The sequence below is a fragment of the Oncorhynchus nerka genome, linkage group LG28, assembly GCF_034236695.1.
Source record: "Oncorhynchus nerka isolate Pitt River linkage group LG28, Oner_Uvic_2.0, whole genome shotgun sequence".
NCBI classification, from domain to species: Eukaryota; Metazoa; Chordata; class Actinopteri; order Salmoniformes; family Salmonidae; genus Oncorhynchus; species Oncorhynchus nerka.
In genome coordinates, this window is record NC_088423.1 from 60,413,576 (window position 1) to 60,433,971 (window position 20,396).

Genomic DNA, 20,396 nt, shown 5'->3' on the forward strand with positions numbered 1-20,396 from the left:
AGTACAATGGCCTTACTGAAGAGCTCAGTGACGTTCAACGTGGCACCGTCATAGGATGCCACCTTTCCAACAAGTCAGTTCCTCAAATTTCTGCCCTGCTCGAGCTTCCCCATTCAACTGTAAGTGCTGTTATTGTGAAGTGGAAACGTTTTGGAGAAACAATGGCACAGCCGCAAAGTTTTAGGACACACAAGCTCACAGAATGGGACCGCCGAGGGCTGAAGTAAAAAAAAAAATAGCCTGTCCTTGGTTGGTCCTCAGTACAAGAACTGTGCGTTGGGAGCTTCATAAAATATGTTTTCCATGGCTGAGCAGCAGCACACAAGCCTAAGATCATGTGCAAAGCCAAGCGTCAGCTGGAGTGGTGTAAAGCTTGCCGCCATTGGGGTCATTGTCATGCTGACATAGGAAAGATCCTTCCCCAAACTGTTGCGATAAGTTGGAAGCACAAATTTGTGCCTAGAATGTCATTGAATGCTAAGGTGCTTAGCCCAAACCATGAAAAACAGCCCCAGACCATTATTCCTCCTCCACCAAACTTTACAGTTGGCACTATGCATTGGAGCAGTGGAAATGCGTTTTCTGGAGTGATGAATGTGGGTTCGGCGTATACCAGGAGAACGCTACCTGCCCCAATGCATAGTGCCAACTGTAACACTTGGTGGAGGAGGAATAATGGTCTGTTTTTCATTGTTCGGGCCAGGCCCCTTAGTTCCAGTGAAGGGAAATCTTAACAATACAGCATACACTGACATTGTAGGCGATTCTGTGCTTCCAACTTTGTGGCAACAGTTTGGGGAAGTCCCTTCCCTGTTTCAGCATGACAATACCCCTGTGCACAAAGCGAGGTCCATACAGAAATGATTTGTCGAGATCGGTGTGGAAGAACTTGACTGGCCTGCACAGAGCCCTGACCTCAACCCCATCGAATACCTTCGGGATGAATTGGAATGCCGACTGCGAGCCAGGCCTAATCGCCCAACATCAGTGCCCGACCTCACTAATGCTCTTGTGGCTGAATGGAAGCAAGTCCCCGCAGTAATGTTCCAACATCTAGCGGAAAGCCTTCTCAGAAGAGTGGAGGCTGTTATAGCAGCAAAGGGGGGACCAATTCCCTATTAATGCCCATGATTATGGAATGGCTAGGTTATCCAACCTGGCCATTTTAAGATGAACGCACTAACTGTAAACCGCACTGGATAAGAGCGTCTGCTAAATGACTCAAATGTAAATAAAATGTAGGTAGACGGACACACAGAGAGAGAGAGAGAGAGAGAGAGAGAGACACGAAACATGTAGAGTATTGTAGACGCATTTCTGTTTTAAAGTCATTTCTAGTAACCGCCCCTATTTCACACTATTGAGTAAAGGCTTGGGGGATTATATCTGAGTAACGTTTGAAGCATCACGTTAGCATACCCCCTTGCCTTAAGCCAAAAGACAGTGGCTCCATCCCAAATGGCTCCCTAATCCTCATTTAGCGCACCACATTTGGGACGTGACCAGAGCGCGTTGGCGGTTAAGACGGTAGGCAGGGTGATAATATAGAGCCGGGTCTTCAAAGCCTTATTACCCAGAGAGATTAATGAGCCAGCCCAGCAGTGGTGAGGTAAGACTCCGCTCGTGTTACTGTGCACATACAAAGACTTGGCACTATGAAAAAGTGTGGGCTCAAACCTGGCTGCTGAACAGAAATGCTGAAGGGTTCGTTTTCATACGGTGGACTGATGTGACCTTTGTGTATGGATGTGAATGAGTGTGTGTGTGTGTGTGTGTGTGTGTGTGTTGCATCACACTAGGAATAGGTTTCAGACACTGTACTGTCAATGGGTGTCATTAATGACCACGTTTAAGTGTGAGTGACATTATATATCTATGTATGTGAGTGTGTGTGTGTGAGTCTGTTCACCTGCGCAGTGTGGGTGAGGCAACCTGCTGTCTCCCTGTGAGAGGTACGGTGGAAGCCCCTCCCCTCAGGTTGTCCACGCCCTCTGACACGCCCTTCTCTCGATCCGTCTGATTGGCTGGCGAGACCCCAGTCCCACTTCCATTCATTTTCCCAGTGTTTCCCGTGTCTCTGCTTTTACTGTGAGTGGTAACGGAAAGCACAGCCGCTTCGATGCTGCTGGTCGACGACCGGTTTCCGTTACGCGCGGCGGCGCCGGACCGGCTGGGTCTTGGGAGGCTCCGGTACTGCAGTGTGGAGCGGGTGCTCACCTGGAGGTACCCGTCGTCATGGTGACCTAGACCGGACCCCACATCTTGACCTCCGACCTTTATCCCAACGGCTAAGGATCTCGTCCCGGACTTGGGCATCTTCCCAAGAGTAGCTGACCCACTCGTGATGGTGGCGCCACTGGTGGTAACCATAGTAACCATCCCGGAACTCTGCTTCTTGAAGCCAAATGTGCTGGTGGGGGTGCGGGAGGTCAGTGTGTGAGACTGGGAGTGGGGTTCGGACAGGGCGTGTGTGAGGGGGTGTGTGTGGGACGTGCGGGCGGAGGCAGCGGCGGAGGTGGAAGAGGGTGTGTTTCTCTTGGCCTCGTCGTCACTGCTGCGCCCGGCGTCGGAGGGCGAGCGGCGGAGGCCGTTGGAGCGAGGGGAGAGGCGGCCCTTCTCGGACACCTTGACGTCGTCTGTTTTACCTACAGGTACACAGGGCGGGACACACAGCAGGAGTTTAGGTCAGAGGAGAGTTTGTCATAGTTGTGGTGTTTGAGAAGGTTAACGGCTCAAGATTCAGACAACACACGAGAGAAGACGACACAGACACACTCACAGAGGGCGAGAGAGAGAGACACACATAGAAGAGAGGGAGACGTACAGTATTGCACTGTATCTGTGTATACACATACACACAGATTCACACAGACGGACATAAGGCGAGGCATTGCCAGAGACGAGGAAACACGAGCCCGCACAGGAACCCAAACCGCAAATGAGACAATTACAGAGACAGCAAAACACTGCCAGGACAGAAAACACCCATTACCTGCACTGTGGGTCTTCATCACAGCGGACCCTGATGTTCCAGTAGCTTTAGTCCTGGGGCTGGTCACCCCTACCTGAGCACTCATGCCCCCCTTCCAGGACCCTGTGTGTGTCATTGAGGGAGTCCTCCGCCCCGAGCCCACCTTATCCGACTCGTCGGACACGTCCGAGGGGTTCCGGCGGGCCCACTTGGAGCCCTGGTCCATCCTGCTGACCTCACTGTCCGACAACCCGTCTGACCTCTTGACCTCGTCACCTGACCAGGCGGGGTTCAGGGTGGTGGAGGACGAGTGCTTCTCAGCATCCGTTACCGGCTGGTGGAAGGGGGGGGGCACACAGAGGATTTTTATTTTTTATGTTACCTTTATTTAACTAGGCAAGTCAGTTAAGAACAAATTCTTATTTTCAATAACGGCCTAGGAACAGTGGGTTAACTGCCTGTTCAGGGGCAGAACGACAGATTTGTACCTTGTCAGCTCGGGGGTTTGAACTTTCAACCTTCCGGTTACTAGTCCAACACTATAACCACTAGGCTACCCTGCCGCCCCAAGATGAGAGAAGAGTGATCTATTTTATGGTGCTCCGGTATATATGGGAATAAACGGCTAAATCGGGCTGAAGTTAGTAACCTCCACATGTGCCTGTAGGGCTGTGATGATAGTGGTATGAGAGTATACTGACCATATGCGACACACTACTCAGCATACGATAACCTCCGCTCTATGTGGATCCAACCTGGAGGCAGTTTCGACAGAAAGAGACTATGTTCATCTAGGTGTCCGGTCAACTACTACTGGGAGAGTGACGGTCTTTGTGCCACCTCAGTTATCCTACATCAAATAACCAGTATATTAAACGAGTGTTATTGTATAGTGGGGGCGCGTTATCCAGACACCCAACCCCTTTCCCAAAGCCACCCAAAAACGAGCTGAGGGTAGAATCACCGCTCAGAAAGTTGGTCTAAAGGTGGCTTCTTAAAATGGGTATTTAATGACTTGAGGCCAGTTCAAAACATCCGCCTTTAGTCTAGTCAGTTCCCAGGTCTGCCACCATAGGCTCATAATTCCCTTCCGAACTGTGAGGGATGCCAATATCATTAACACGCTCGGAGCTAAGGGGGAGAGAGAAGGGACGGGGGAGAGGAGAAAGAGGGGGGGGAGGGCGGGACTGTGAGACTGTACTTGAGAGTTTATCTGTGAGTCCGTTCAGCGCCTGGGGCTGTATTCGTGTGTGTGTATGTGTGTGTGTGTGTGTGTGTGTGTGCGTGCACTTGTGTGTGTGTGTGTGTGTGTGTGTGTGGGTGCCGTTCACGCATACGTGCTTGTGTCTAGCCTCCACACCGACCTGTCCGTTGAGGGCCTTGCGCTGTGCGGCCGGTGTGTTGGCGTAGGAGCTGATGGAGGAGCTGGTGTTGATGTCATCTGTGTCGACGGTGTCACTGACGCCACTGCTCACTGAGCTGCTGTCATCCCAGCTGGGAGAGAAAGGAGAAAAAGATAGCTGGAATTAAACAGCACCATTTTAACCAGGGTAAAGAGAGGAGAGGTGACATGCCAGCCACGACAAAAGAGAAGAGCGGCAAGGGTATACCCAAAAGGGATTCGTTTAAAAAAAGAAAAACGGTACAAAATGTGCCTTTAATAAACAGATACCTCATTTGTAAACGGAGTTGAACAATGGTTCAGTGTGTGGTTGAATGGGCGCAACCGAAGAGGACTCTCCAATTAAATCAGTGTTACATTTTCTACTTCAGAGCCTTTGTCTTATTTCCAGCCGAGGAATCGGCCGAATATTGTGAATATTTCACATTTCATTACCATTCCTCTATGAAGCGACACATACGCTCGACCAGGGCTCTCCAACCCACTTCCTACAGTCCTGTACCTTTTCCCTCCAACCCTAATCTAGCACGCCTGCTTCTGATAATCATCTGGTCGATAAGCTGAATCGGGTTAGATACTGGGGTTGGCGCCAAAACCTACAGGAGGGTAGCTCTCCGAGGAACAGGGTTGGAGAGCGCTGCTCGAGACGGACGACGGCAATGTATCGCTCACTCTGGCTCGGAATAGGAATCCCCTGACAGTGTAGACGCCCTACTAGCCTGGCTAAAGCTCCGTGACCGTACAAGCTGGTGAACCCACGGAGACGGGAGGGATATTTTATGTGTGAGCGTAATTCCCGGGTGATAACACACAGTCGCTCTCTGCACCAGGGAGAAAAGCCCTGCTCAGAGGCAGGGTGAATGTACGACTCGGCTCACAGTCGGGCAGCAGCATAGAGCCCCGAGCTGCCTGGAAATCTCAGTCTCACACACACACACTGACTGGAGGCTGTCCGTCAAAACAACTAACCTTGAACAGGAGACTAACCTTGAACAGGAAGGTTCTACAACACACACACACTAGTCTTTAACCCCACTTTGAACAATTATACAGGCTGTGTTTGTCTATCCCCAACCCTGAAGCGGGGTAGGCGACGGGGGGGGGGGGTGGTCGCCCGGGAGACTAGAGTATGTGTGTGTGTGTATGTGGGGGGGGGGGGGGGCTGCAAGAGAGACTAGAGTGATCTCTAGGGAGACTATGGATGAGACAGGACTACAGGGAGGAGAAAGAGTTAAAAGCTGCCTTGACAACTATTCAAGACCACGCACAAGCGCGCGTGCCCACACACACACACACACACACACACACACAGCTGCTATTGTCTCCTGGTGTTTGGATTAGTGTCATCCAGGGACAGATCCGTCACCTCTAATGTGATAGACACACGCAGCCCTGTCGCTACAGACGCACACACTGAAACACATCAGCGTGTCCTCACTGACTTTGGCTTAAGCCCCAGGAAGCATCTGTCCCTCATCTGCAGACAGGATGATGTCATGAATCATACTTCAAACACACACACACACACGGCCCTTTACAACATACTGGGGGACCTTACATTAACAAACTATCATCATGCAGATCTGATATCTATCACAAGCACTGCAGTCTGTAGCTTAAGTGCCGAGGCTCGGAAGCTTTGAAGTTGCCTTAAACCCACAGTATGTCTGTTCTGGACAGGACTGCAGACAGAGCGAACTGGTGAGAGACTTAGACTGACCACAGCCGTCTAAACATGTTCACACAGCCATATGGGGGATAGTCCCCCCCCCACACACACAGAGACGGAGAGACAGAGAGAGAGAGACAGAGAGAAATATCACAGACCAACTGAGAATATAAGGTTCTTGTCCATATTTAAAATCTAGTATCCTTCTGAAGATGTAGATTAGCCCATTTTCAAAAGGAAAAATAGCCATCACACACACTCTCTTACCTGGCCAGAGTTCCTGGGAGGCGGTGGGAACCTGGAGGGTGGGGACGAATGCCGAGTTGGACAGAGAGCTTCATGAGTCCATACCGCTAAGTTACACACTGAGCTAGCCAACCTCTCTTTCTGCTTCTCTCACTCTATCCCTCTCCTTCTGCCTCCGCCAGTCTCCCTTTCTCTCTTTCTGCTTCTCTCACTCTATCCCTCTCCCTCTGCCTCCGCCAGTCTCCCTTTCTCTCTTTCTGCTTCTCTCACTCTATCCCTCTCCTTCTGCCTCTCCCTCTGCTAGTCTCACTCTCTCTTTGTGTCTGCCTCCTCCCTCCCACTCTGCCTTTATCCCATGCTCACTCTGGCCCTTTCTGTGTTTCTGACTGTCTTCTGCACTCATCATCCCTCCCTCTTTTCTCTCTCCTGTTGCCTTATCTCCTCTTGCATATTCCCCAGTCTCTCTTTCTCCCTGGACTGAGTGAGGGAACCGTGAGAGAGAGAGAGAGAGAGAGAGAGAGAGAGAGAGAGAGAGAGAGTGTTCCCTCCTAGTGCATGTAACCTGACCTTACCCAAGCCCAGTTAACCAGCTCACTGCCGCAGCCGAACCAGTAACGTCACGGCAACAATGACAAACTCTCCCAAATGTTTGTGTCGTTGTTGTAATTAAATGTAACCTTTATTTAACTAGGCAAGTCGGTGAAGAACCAATTCTTAATTACAATGATGGCCTACCGCTAACAGTGGGTTAACCGTCTTGTTCAGGGGCAGAACGACAGATTTTTTACCATGTCGGCTCAGGGATTCGATCCAGCAACCTTTCAAATCCTACGGAACCAAAATAAGTCATCCTCAAAGGACCCAACAGCAGTATGAAGCTACAGTATGGATCACAGCCACACAGACAGATTCGACCACACGCCCATTCAAAACATCATTCCTTACTATCATCAACTAAGACATTTCCAAATCCAACATTCCCAACTTCCCCATCCATGTCGTTGTGTGCGATCCCCGGAGTTCCCAGACAGATCCACCCTGACTAACTGCCAGCCCATTACTAATTAGAGATCAGCCCAGCAAACATGGCCCGAACCCATAGCCTCCTACTGGCAGCACAACCTACCTATTAACTACCGCCCAGCCATTTAGAGCCCATCAGAAAGGACGGCGACACTAACCACAGCCACCCCCCCCCCCCAATTGAAAGAGGAGCAGTCCCAAGCACGGAAAAGCTAACAGCGAAACGCCAGAAAGTTAAGTTGTGTGTGTAATTCCACAATCAATTGACTTTTGCGTCGATTTCTGAGCAGGGAAATCTCTCTTCGTAAGACGGAGACATTCACAGCTGTGTGGTGGCTTGCGGAAATGGAGTTAAATGGATTCATTTGAGCATTGGCCTTTAGGATGAGGTTAGGTGTACAGACAGACTATTCTCTTTTTAAAAGTGTATGGTGAAAATAAAATGTTAAACAACAACAACACACTGCCTTTGTAAGCATCAGGCATGATGGTCGCTCGGCAAATTTAATTTGAAAGATTAGAAAAGCTACGTAACAGAAGGAGAGAAGGAGAGCGAGAGGGAGGGAAACAGTAGGAGGGAGAGAGAGATATGGAGAGAGACAATAGGTGGATGGAGAGAGATGGAGAGAGACAGTAGGTGGAGAGAGAGAGAGAGATGGAGAGAGACAGTAGGTGGAGAGAGAGAGAGAGAGAGAGACAGATGGAGAGAGAGAGAGAGACAGTAGGTGGAGAGAGAGATGGAGAGAGACAGTAGTAGGGAGGGAGAGAGACAGTAAGGGGAGAGAGAGAGAGAGAGACAGAGAGAGACAGAGAGAGAGAGAGATAGTAAGTGGAGAGAGAGACAGATGGAGAGAGACAGTAGGGGAGAGAGACAGAGGGAGAGATGGAGAGAGACAGTAGGTGGAGAGAGAGATGGAGAGACAGAGAGACAGTAGGTGGAGAGAGAGATGGAGAGAGACAGTAGGTGAGAGAGAGAGAGATGGAGAGAGACAGTAGGTGAGAGAGAGAGAGAGAGATAGTAGGGAGAGAGAGAGAGAGATGGAGAGAGACAGAGAGAGAGATGGAGAGAGAGAGAGATGGAGAGAGACAGATGGAGTGACAGAGAGAGAGAGAGAGATAGTAGGGAGAGAGAGAGAGACAGTAGGTGAGAGAGAGACAGAGATGGAGAGAGACAGTGGAGAGAGATGGAGAGAGACAGACAGAGCGACAGAGGGAGAGAGAGAGATGGAGAGAGAGAGAGACAGTAGGTGGAGAGAGAGAGAGAGAGACAGTAGGTGGAGAGAGAGACAGAGAGAGAGAGACAGTAGGTGAGAGAGAGAGAGAGAGAGACAGTAGGGGGAGAGAGAGAGAGAGAGAGATAGTGAGGAGAGAGAGAGAGAGATAGTAGGAGAGAGAGAGAGAGAGACAGTAGGGAGAGAGAGAGAGGGAGAGAGACAGTAGGTGAGAGAGAGAGGAGAGAGAGAGAGAGAGAGAGAGAGAGACAGTAGGTGAGAGAGAGAGATGGAGACAGAGAGACAGTAGGTGATAGAGAGAGATAGTAGGGAGAGAGACAGAGAGAGAGAGAGAGAGAGAGAGACAGTAGGGGGAGAGAGAGAGAGAGACAGTAGGTGAGAGAGAGAGAGGAGAGGACAGAGAGAGAGAGAGAGAGAGAGAGACAGAGAGAGACAGAGGGAGAGAGAGAGAGAGACAGTAGGGACAGAGAGAGAGAGATGGAGAGAGACAGTAGGTGAGAGAGAGAGAGACAGTAGGTGAGAGAGAGAGATGGGAGAGAGACAGTAGGTGGAGAGAGATGGAGAGAGAGAGAGACAGAGAGACAGTGGAGGTGGAGAGAGAGAGAGAGACAGTAGGTGGAGAGAGAGATGGAGAGAGACAGTAGGGAGAGAGAGAGAGAGAGATGGAGAGAGACAGAGAGAGAGGAGAGACAGAGAGAGATGGAGAGAGAGACAGTAGGGGGAGAGAGAGAGACAGTAGGTGGAGAGAGAGAGATGGAGAGAGAGTAGGTGGAGAGAGAGACAGAGAGAGGAGACAGATGGAGAGAGAGAGAGATGGAGACAGTAGGGGAGAGAGAGATAGAGAGAGATAGTAAGTGGAGAGAGAGAGAGGAGAGACAGAGCGAGGTGGAGAGAGACAGAGAGACAGAGTGGAGACAGATGGAGAGAGACAGTAGGTGGAGAGAGAGGAGAGAGAGAGAGACAGTGGAGGAGAGAGAGAGATGGAGAGAGACAGTAGGTGACAGAGATGGAGAGAGACAGTAGGGGAGAGAGAGAGATGGAGAGAGACAGTAGGTGGAGAGAGAGAGATGAGAGAGACAGTAGGTGAGAGAGAGAGAGACAGTAGGAGGAGACAGAGGTGAGAGAGAGAGGAGAGAGACAGAGGTGGAGAGAGATGGAGAGAGACAGTAGGTGGAGAGAGAGAGATGGAGAGAGACAGAGGTGGAGAGAGAGAGATGGAGAGAGACAGATGGTGAGAGAGAGAGAGAGAGAGAGACAGTAGGAGAGAGAGAGATGGAGAGAGACAGTAGGTGGAGAGAGAGATGGAGAGAGACAGTAGGTGGGAGAGAGAGAGATGGAGAGAGACAGTAGGTGGGAGAGAGAGATGGAGAGAGACAGTAGGTGGAGAGAGAGATGGAGAGAGACAGTAGGTGGAGAGAGAGAGATGGAGAGAGACAGTAGGTGGGAGAGAGAGAGATGGAGAGAGACAGTAGGTGGGAGAGAGAGATGGAGAGAGACAGTAGGTGGAGAGAGAGAGATGGAGAGAGACAGTAGGTGGAGACAGTAGGTGAGAGAGATGGAGAGAGACAGTAGGTGGAGAGAGAGAGATGGAGAGAGACAGTAGGTGGAGAGAGAGATGAGAGAGACAGTAGGTGAGAGAGAGATGGAGAGAGACAGTAGGTGGGAGAGAGAGAGATGGAGAGAGACAGTAGGTGGAGAGAGATGGAGAGAGAGGAGGTGGAGAGAGACAGTAGAGACAGTGGAGAGAGAGAGAGATGGAGAGAGACAGTAGGTGGGAGAGAGAGAGATGGAGAGAGACAGTAGGTGGGAGAGAGAGATGGAGAGAGACAGTAGGTGGAGAGAGAGAGATGGAGAGAGACAGTAGGTGGAGAGAGAGATGGAGAGAGACAGTAGGTGGAGAGAGAGATGGAGAGAGACAGTAGGTGGAGAGAGAGAGATGGAGAGAGACAGTAGGTGGGAGAGAGAGATGGAGAGAGACAGTAGGTGGAGAGAGAGAGATGGAGAGAGACAGTAGGTGGAGAGAGAGAGAGATGGAGGAGAGAGACAGAGACAGTGGGAGAGAGAGATGGAGAGAGACAGTAGGTGGAGAGAGAGAGAGATGGAGAGAGACAGTAGGTGGAGAGAGAGATGGAGAGAGACAGTAGGTGGGAGAGAGAGATGGAGAGAGACAGTAGGTGGGAGAGAGAGATGGAGAGAGACAGTAGGTGGGAGAGAGAGAGATGGAGAGAGACAGTAGGTGGAGAGAGAGATGGAGAGAGACAGTAGGTGGAGAGAGAGAGACAGTAGGTGGAGAGAGAGAGATGGAGAGACAGTAGGAGGGAGAGAGATGGAGAGAGACAGGTGGAGAGAGAGAGAGACAGAGGTGGAGAGAGACAGATGGAGAGAGACAGATGGAGAGAGACAGAGGTGGAGAGAGAGAGAGGAGAGAGACAGTAGGTGGAGAGAGAGAGATGGAGAGAGACAGTAGGTGGAGAGAGAGAGATGGAGAGAGACAGTAGGTGGAGAGAGAGAGAGATGGAGAGAGACAGTAGGTGGAGAGAGAGATGGAGAGAGACAGTAGGTGGAGAGATGGAGAGAGAGATGGAGAGACAGAGAGACAGTAGGTGGAGAGAGAGATGGAGAGAGACAGTAGGTGAGAGAGAGAGATGGAGAGAGACAGTAGGTGGAGAGAGAGAGAGATGAGAGAGACAGTAGGTGGGAGAGAGAGAGAGAGACAGTGGAGAGAGGAGAGAGACAGTAGGTGGAGAGAGAGAGATGGAGAGAGACAGTAGGTGGAGAGAGAGAGAGATGGAGAGAGACAGTAGGTGGAGAGAGAGAGATGGAGAGAGACAGTAGGTGGGAGAGAGAGATGGAGAGAGACAGTAGGTGGGAGAGAGAGATGGAGAGAGACAGTAGGTGGAGAGAGAGATGGAGAGAGACAGTAGGTGGAGAGAGAGATGGAGAGAGACAGTAGGTGGAGAGAGAGAGAGATGGAGAGAGACAGTAGGTGGAGAGAGAGAGATGGAGAGAGACAGTAGGTGGGAGAGAGAGATGGAGAGAGACAGTAGGTGGGAGAGAGATGGAGAGAGACAGTAGGTGGAGAGAGAGAGAGACAGATGGAGAGAGAGACAGTAGGTGGAGAGAGACAGAGATGGAGAGAGACATAGGAGGAGAGAGAGAGATGGAGAGAGACAGTAGGAGTGGAGAGAGAGAGATGGAGAGACAGTAGGTGGAGAGAGAGAGATGGAGAGAGACAGTAGGTGGAGAGAGAGAGAGATGGAGAGAGACAGTAGGTGGAGAGAGAGAGAGATGGAGAGAGACAGTAGGTGGAGAGAGAGAGAGATGGAGAGAGACAGTAGGTGGAGAGAGAGAGAGAGATGGAGAGAGACAGTAGGTGGAGAGAGAGAGAGATGGAGAGAGACAGTAGGTGAGAGAGATGGAGAGAGACAGTAGGTGGAGAGAGAGAGATGGAGAGAGACAGTGGGTGGGAGAGAGAGATGGAGAGAGACAGTAGGTGGAGAGAGAGAGATGGAGAGAGACAGTAGAGTGGAGAGAGAGAGAGAGAGATGGAGAGAGACAGTAGGTGGGAGAGAGAGAGAGAGATGGAGAGAGACAGTAGGTGGGAGAGAGAGAGAGACAGAGGAGAGAGACAGTAGGTGAGAGAGAGAGAGAGAGATGGAGAGAGACAGTAGGTGGAGAGAGAGAGAGATGGAGAGAGACAGAGGGAGAGATGGAGACAGTGGAGAGAGAGATGGAGAGAGACAGTAGGTGGGAGAGAGAGATGGAGAGAGACAGTAGGTGGGAGAGAGAGATGGAGAGAGACAGTAGGTGGAGAGAGAGAGAGACAGTAGGAGAGAGACAGAGGTGGAGAGACAGAGAGGAGAGAGGAGAGAGACAGTAGGTGGAGAGAGAGATGGAGAGAGACAGTAGGTGGGAGAGAGAGATGGAGAGAGACAGTAGGTGGGAGAGAGAGAGAGAGATGGAGAGAGACAGACAGGTGGAGAGAGAGATGGAGAGAGACAGTAGGTGGAGAGAGAGAGAGAGATGGAGAGAGACAGTAGGTGGAGAGAGAGAGAGATGGAGAGAGACAGTAGGTGGGAGAGAGAGATGGAGAGAGACAGTAGGTGGGAGAGAGAGATGGAGAGAGACAGTAGGTGGGAGAGAGAGATGGAGAGAGACAGTAGGTGGAGAGAGAGATGGAGAGAGACAGTAGGTGACAGAGGAGAGAGAGAGATGGAGACAGAGACAGAGATGGTGGGAGAGAGAGATGGAGAGAGACAGTAGGTGGGAGAGAGATGGAGAGAGACAGTAGGTGGAGAGAGAGATGGAGAGAGACAGTAGGTGGAGAGAGAGATGGAGAGAGACAGTAGGTGGAGAGAGACAGAGAGAGAGGAGAGAGACAGTAGGTGGAGAGAGAGAGTGGAGAGAGACAGAGGGGAGAGAGAGATGGAGAGAGACAGTAGGTGGAGAGAGAGAGAGAGATGGAGAGAGACAGTAGGTGGAGAGAGAGAGATGGAGAGAGACAGTAGGTGGAGAGAGAGAGATGGAGAGAGACAGTAGGTGGAGAGAGAGATGGAGAGAGACAGTAGGTGGGAGAGAGAGATGGAGAGAGACAGTAGGTGAGAGAGAGAGAGAGAGACAGTAGGGGGGAGAGAGAGAGAGAGAGATAGTAAGTGGAGAGAGAGAGATGGAGAGAGACAGTAGGGGGAGAGAGATGGAGAGAGACAGTAGGTGGAGAGAGAGAGATGGAGAGAGACAGTAGGTGGGAGAGAGAGAGATGGAGAGAGACAGTAGGGAGAGAGAGATGGAGAGAGACAGTAGGGAGAGAGAGAGGAGAGAGATAGTAAGTGGAGAGAGAGAGATGGAGAGAGACAGTAGGGAGAGAGAGATGGAGAGAGACAGTAGGTGGAGAGAGAGAGAGATGGAGAGAGACAGTAGGTGGAGAGAGAGAGAGATGGAGAGAGACAGTAGGTGGAGAGAGAGAGAGATGGAGAGAGACAGTAGGTGAGAGAGAGAGAGACAGAGGGAGAGAGACAGTAGGTGGAGAGAGAGAGAGATGGAGAGAGACAGTAGGTGGAGAGAGAGAGAGATGGAGAGAGACAGTAGGTGGAGAGAGAGAGAGATGGAGAGAGACAGTAGGTGGAGAGAGAGATGGAGAGAGACAGTAGGTGGGAGAGAGAGATGGAGAGAGACAGTAGGTGGGAGAGAGAGATGGAGAGAGACAGTAGGTGGAGAGAGAGAGATGGAGAGAGACAGTAGGTGGAGAGAGAGAGATGGAGAGAGACAGTAGGTGGAGAGAGAGAGAGATGGAGAGAGACAGTAGGTGGAGAGAGAGAGAGATGGAGAGAGACAGTAGGTGGGAGAGAGAGATGGAGAGAGACAGTAGGTGGGAGAGAGATGAGAGAGACAGTGGAGAGAGACAGTAGGTGGAGAGAGAGAGAGATGGAGAGAGACAGTAGGTGGAGAGAGAGAGAGATGGAGAGAGACAGTGAGAGAGAGAGAGAGATGGAGAGAGACAGTAGGTGGAGAGAGAGAGAGATGGAGAGAGACAGTAGGTGGAGAGAGAGAGAGAGATGGAGAGAGACAGAGAGGTGGAGAGAGAGAGATGGAGAGAGACAGTAGGTGGAGAGAGAGAGATGGAGAGAGACAGTAGGTGGAGAGAGAGAGAGATGGAGAGAGACAGTAGGTGGAGAGAGAGAGAGATGGAGAGAGACAGTAGGTGGAGAGAGGAGAGAGACAGGAGAGAGACAGTAGGTGGAGAGAGAGAGAGAGATGGAGAGAGACAGTAGGTGGAGAGAGAGAGAGAGAGACAGATGGAGAGAGACAGAGACAGAGACAGAGGGAGAGAGAGATGGAGAGAGACAGAGGTGGAGAGAGAGAGAGATGAGAGAGAGGTGAGACAGAGAGAGATGGAGAGAGACAGGAGAGAGACAGGAGAGAGAGAGACAGATGGAGAGAGACAGTAGGTGGAGAGAGAGAGAGAGATGGAGAGAGAGAGACAGTAGGTGGAGAGAGAGAGACAGATGGAGAGAGACAGTAGGTGGAGAGAGAGAGATGGAGAGAGACAGTAGGTGGGAGAGAGAGAGATGGAGAGAGACAGTAGGTGGGAGAGAGAGATGGAGAGAGACAGTAGGTGGGAGAGAGAGATGGAGAGAGACAGTAGGTGGAGAGAGAGATGGAGAGAGACAGAGGTGGGAGAGAGATGGAGAGAGACAGAGGTGGAGAGAGAGATGGAGAGAGACAGAGGTGGGAGAGAGAGAGAGATGGAGAGAGACAGAGGTGGAGAGAGAGATGGAGAGAGAGAGAGTAGGTGGAGAGAGAGAGATGGAGAGAGACAGTAGGTGGGAGAGAGAGAGAGAGATGGAGAGAGACAGTAGGTGGAGAGAGAGAGAGATGGAGAGAGACAGTAGGTGGAGAGAGAGAGATGGAGAGAGACAGTAGGTGGGAGAGAGAGAGATGGAGAGAGAGACAGTAGGTGGAGAGAGAGATGAGAGAGACAGAGGTGGAGAGAGAGAGAGAGAGAGAGACAGTAGGTGGGAGAGAGATGGAGAGAGACAGTAGGTGGAGAGAGAGATGGAGAGAGACAGTAGGTGGAGAGAGAGAGAGATGGAGAGAGACAGAGGTGGGAGAGAGAGATGGAGAGAGACAGAGGAGGAGAGAGAGAGAGAGACAGAGGTGGAGAGAGAGAGATGGAGAGAGACAGTAGGTGGAGAGAGAGAGATGGAGAGAGACAGTAGGGACAGAGAGAGAGAGAGAGAGAGAGTAGGGGAGAGAGAGAGACAGAGAGACAGAGGTGGAGAGAGAGAGAGATGGAGAGAGACAGTAGGTGGAGAGAGAGGAGAGAGACAGTAGGTGGAGAGAGAGAGATGGAGAGAGACAGTAGGTGGGAGAGAGAGGAGAGAGAGATGGAGAGAGACAGTAGGTGGAGAGAGAGAGATGGAGAGAGACAGAGGAGAGAGAGAGATGGAGAGAGACAGAGGTGGAGAGAGAGACAGAGAGACAGTAGGTGGAGAGAGAGAGAGGAGATGGAGAGAGACAGAGGTGAGAGAGAGAGAGAGGAGAGAGACAGAGGGAGAGAGACAGAGAGAGAGGAGAGAGACAGTAGGTGAGAGAGAGAGATGGAGAGAGACAGTAGGTGGGAGAGAGATGGAGAGAGACAGAGGTGGAGAGAGAGAGATGGAGAGAGACAGTAGGTGGAGAGAGAGAGACAGAGGTGGAGAGAGACAGAGAGACAGGAGAGAGAGAGAGATGGAGAGAGACAGTAGGTGGAGAGAGAGAGAGAGATGGAGAGAGACAGTAGGTGGAGAGAGAGATGGAGAGAGACAGTAGGTGGAGAGAGAGAGATGGAGAGAGACAGTAGGTGGAGAGAGAGAGAGAGATGGAGAGAGACAGTAGGTGGAGAGAGAGAGATGGAGAGAGACAGTAGGTGGGAGAGAGAGATGGAGAGAGACAGTAGGTGGAGAGAGAGAGAGATGGAGAGAGACAGTAGGTGGAGAGAGAGAGAGATGGAGAGAGACAGTAGGTGGAGAGAGAGAGATGGAGAGAGACAGTAGGTGGAGAGAGAGAGAGATGGAGAGAGACAGTAGGTGGAGAGAGAGAGAGATGGAGAGAGACAGTAGGTGGAGAGAGAGAGAGATGGAGAGAGACAGTAGGTGGAGAGAGAGAGAGATGGAGAGAGACAGTAGGTGGAGAGAGAGAGAGATGGAGAGAGACAGAGATAGGACAGAGGGAGAGAGAGAGAGATGGAGAGAGACAGTAGGTGGAGAGAGAGAGAGATGGAGAGAGACAGTAGGTGGAGAGAGAGAGAGAGATGGAGAGAGACAGTAGGTGGAGAGAGAGAGAGAGATGGAGAGAGACAGTAGGTGGGAGAGAGAGGAGAGAGACAGTGGGGAGAGAGAGAGGAGAGAGACAGTAGGTGGGAGAGAGAGAGATGGAGAGAGACAGTAGGTGGGAGAGAGAGAGATGGAGAGAGACAGTAGGTGGAGAGAGAGAGATGGAGAGAGACAGTAGGTGGGAGAGAGAGAGAGAGATGGAGAGAGACAGTAGGCGGAGAGAGAGAGAGAGATGGAGAGAGACAGTAGGCGGAGAGAGAGAGAGAGATGGAGAGAGACAGTAGGCGGAGAGAGAGAGAGAGATGGAGAGAGACAGTAGGCGGAGAGAGAGCGAGAGATGGAGAGAGACAGTAGGTGGGAGAGAGAGATGGAGAGAGACAGTAGGTGGGAGAGAGAGATGGAGAGAGACAGTAGGTGGAGAGAGAGAGAGACAGAGGGGAGAGAGACAGAGAGAGACAGATGGAGAGAGACAGAGAGACAGGAGAGAGAGATGGAGAGAGACAGTAGGTGGAGAGAGAGAGATGGAGAGAGACAGTAGGTGGAGAGAGAGAGAGATGGAGAGAGACAGTAGGAGGAGAGAGAGAGATGGAGAGAGACAGTAGGTGACAGAGAGAGAGACAGAGAGATGGAGAGAGACAGAGGAGGAGAGAGAGAGAGAGATGGAGAGAGACAGTAGGTGGAGAGAGAGAGAGATGGAGAGAGACAGTAGGTGGAGAGAGAGAGAGATGGAGAGAGACAGTAGGTGGAGAGAGAGAGATGGAGAGAGACAGTAGGCGGAGAGAGAGAGAGAGATGGAGAGAGACAGTAGGCGGAGAGAGAGAGAGATGGAGAGAGACAGTAGGCGGAGAGAGAGAGAGAGATGGAGAGAGACAGAGAGACAGAGCGAGAGAGAGCGAGAGATGGAGAGAGACAGTAGGTGGGAGAGAGAGATGGAGAGAGACAGTAGGTGGGAGAGAGATGGAGAGAGACAGTAGGTGGGAGAGAGAGATGGAGAGAGACAGTAGGTGGGAGAGAGAGATGGAGAGAGACAGTAGGTGGGAGAGAGAGATGGAGAGAGACAGTAGGTGGGAGAGAGAGATGGAGAGAGACAGTAGGTGGGAGAGAGAGATGGAGAGAGACAGTAGGTGGGAGAGAGAGATGGAGAGAGACAGTAGGTGGGAGAGAGAGATGGAGAGAGACAGTAGGTGGGAGAGAGAGATGGAGAGATGGAGAGAGACAGTAGGCGGAGAGAGAGAGAGAGATAGTAGGCGGAGAGAGAGAGAGAGAGATGGAGAGAGACAGTAGGCGGAGAGAGAGAGAGAGATGGAGAGAGACAGTAGGCGGAGAGAGAGAGATGGAGAGAGACAGTAGGTGGGAGAGAGAGATGGAGAGAGACAGTAGGTGGGAGAGAGAGATGGAGAGAGACAGTAGGTGGAGAGAGAGAGATGGAGAGAGACAGTAGGTGGAGAGAGAGAGAGGAGAGAGACAGTAGGTGGAGAGAGAGAGAGATGGAGAGAGACAGAGGGGAGAGAGAGAGAGAGATGGAGAGAGACAGAGGGAGAGAGAGATGAGAGAGATGGAGAGAGAGAGAGGAGAGAGAGAGAGGATGGAGAGAGACAGAGGTGGAGAGAGACAGAGAGATGGAGAGAGACAGTAGGAGAGAGAGAGATGGAGAGAGACAGTAGGAGAGAGAGAGAGATGGAGAGAGACAGTATGTGGGAGAGAGAGATGGAGAGAGACAGTAGGTGGAGAGAGAGATGGAGAGAGACAGTAGGTGGAGAGAGAGAGAGATGGAGAGAGACAGTAGGTGGAGAGAGAGAGAGATGGAGAGAGACAGTAGGTGAGAGAGAGAGAGAGATGGAGAGAGACAGTAGGGGGAGAGAGAGAGAGAGAGAGACAGTAGGTGGAGAGAGAGAGATGGAGAGAGACAGTAGGTGGAGAGAGAGAGAGGAGAGAGACAGAGGTGGAGAGAGAGAGAGATGGAGAGAGACAGTAGGTGGGAGAGAGAGATGGAGAGAGACAGTAGGTGGAGAGAGAGAGAGACAGATGGAGAGAGACAGAGGTGGAGACAGATGGAGAGAGGAGAGAGACAGTGGAGGTGGACAGAGAGACAGATGGAGAGAGACAGAGGACAGAGAGAGAGAGAGAGATGGAGAGAGACAGAGGAGAGAGAGAGAGAGATGGAGAGAGACAGTAGAGAGAGATGGAGAGAGACAGAGGTGGAGAGAGAGAGAGATGGAGAGAGACAGTAGGTGGAGAGAGACAGATGGAGAGAGACAGTAGGAGAGAGACAGAGAGACAGATGGAGAGAGACAGAGACAGAGAGAGAGATGGAGAGAGACAGTAGGTGGAGAGAGAGAGATGGAGAGAGAGACAGAGGTGGGAGAGAGAGAGGAGAGAGACAGAGGTGATGAGAGAGAGAGAGATGGAGAGAGACAGAGGTGGAGAGACAGAGAGACAGATGGAGAGAGACAGTAGGAGAGAGAGAGAGAGACAGATGAGAGAGACAGAGGTGGGAGAGAGAGAGATGGAGAGAGACAGTAGGTGAGAGAGAGATGGAGAGAGACAGTAGGAGGGAGAGAGACAGGAGAGAGACAGTGGGAGGGAGAGAGAGATGGAGAGAGACAGTAGGTGGAGAGAGAGATGGAGAGAGACAGAGGAGAGAGAGAGATGGAGAGAGAGACAGAGGTGGAGAGAGAGAGACAGGAGAGATGGAGAGAGAGACAGTAGGACAGAGAGAGAGAGAGATGGAGAGAGACAGAGGAGAGACAGAGAGAGAGAGAGATGGAGAGAGACAGTAGGAGAGAGAGAGAGACAGAGATGGAGAGAGACAGTAGAGGAGAGAGAGAGAGACAGAGGTGGGAGAGAGAGATGGAGAGAGACAGTAGGTGGGAGAGAGAGGAGAGAGACAGATGGAGAGAGAGAGAGAGACAGAGGGAGAGAGACAGGGGAGAGAGGAGAGAGACAGATGGAGAGAGACAGAGGAGAGATGGAGAGAGATGGAGAGAGACAGTAGGTGGAGAGAGAGAGAGAGATGGAGAGAGACAGTAGGTGGAGAGAGAGAGATGGAGAGACAGAGGGAGAGAGAGAGATGGAGAGAGACAGTAGAGAGAGAGAGAGAGATGGAGAGAGACAGAGGGAGAGAGACAGAGAGAGATGGAGAGAGACAGGAGAGAGACAGAGAGACAGAGAGAGGAGAGAGAGACAGATGGAGGAGACAGAGAGAGAGATGGAGAGAGACAGTAGGTGGAGAGAGAGAGAGATGGAGAGAGACAGTAGGAGGAGAGAGACAGAGAGATGAGAGAGACAGTAGGTGGGAGAGAGAGATGGAGAGAGACAGTAGGTGGGAGAGAGAGATGGAGAGAGACAGTAGGTGGAGAGACAGATGGAGAGAGACAGTAGGTGGAGAGAGAGGAGGAGAGACAGAGGTGGAGAGAGAGATGGAGAGAGACAGTAGGGGAGAGAGATGAGAGAGACAGAGAGATGGAGATGGAGAGAGACAGAGAGAGATGGAGAGAGACAGAGGGACAGAGAGAGAGAGATGGAGAGAGAGAGGGGAGAGAGAGATGGAGAGAGACAGAGGTGGGAGAGAGAGAGAGAGAGACAGAGACAGAGAGACAGATGGAGAGAGACAGTAGGTGGAGAGAGAGATGGAGAGAGACAGTAGGTGGAGAGAGAGAGAGATGGAGAGAGACAGAGGACAGAGAGAGAGAGAGAGATGGAGAGAGACAGTAGGTGGGAGAGAGAGATGGAGAGAGACAGAGGTGGAGAGAGAGACAGATGGAGAGAGACAGTAGGTGGAGAGAGAGATGAGAGAGACAGAGGGAGAGAGAGAGACAGATGGAGAGAGACAGTAGGGGAGAGAGAGAGAGAGAGATGGAGAGAGACAGTAGGGGAGAGAGAGAGAGACAGAGATGGAGAGAGAGAGAGATGGAGAGAGACAGTAGAGAGAGATGGAGAGAGACAGTAGGTGGAGAGAGATGGAGAGAGACAGTAGGTGGAGAGAGATGGAGAGAGACAGAGGTGGAGAGAGAGAGAGACAGAGATTGAGAGAGACAGAGAC

General features: G+C 51.5%; 1 pseudogene; it reads right to left on the reverse strand.

The window, feature by feature from the left end:
* Positions 1 to 20,396, reverse strand: part of LOC115113458 (neuron navigator 2-like) — a 144,595-nt pseudogene that overhangs the window by 28,326 nt on the left and 95,873 nt on the right.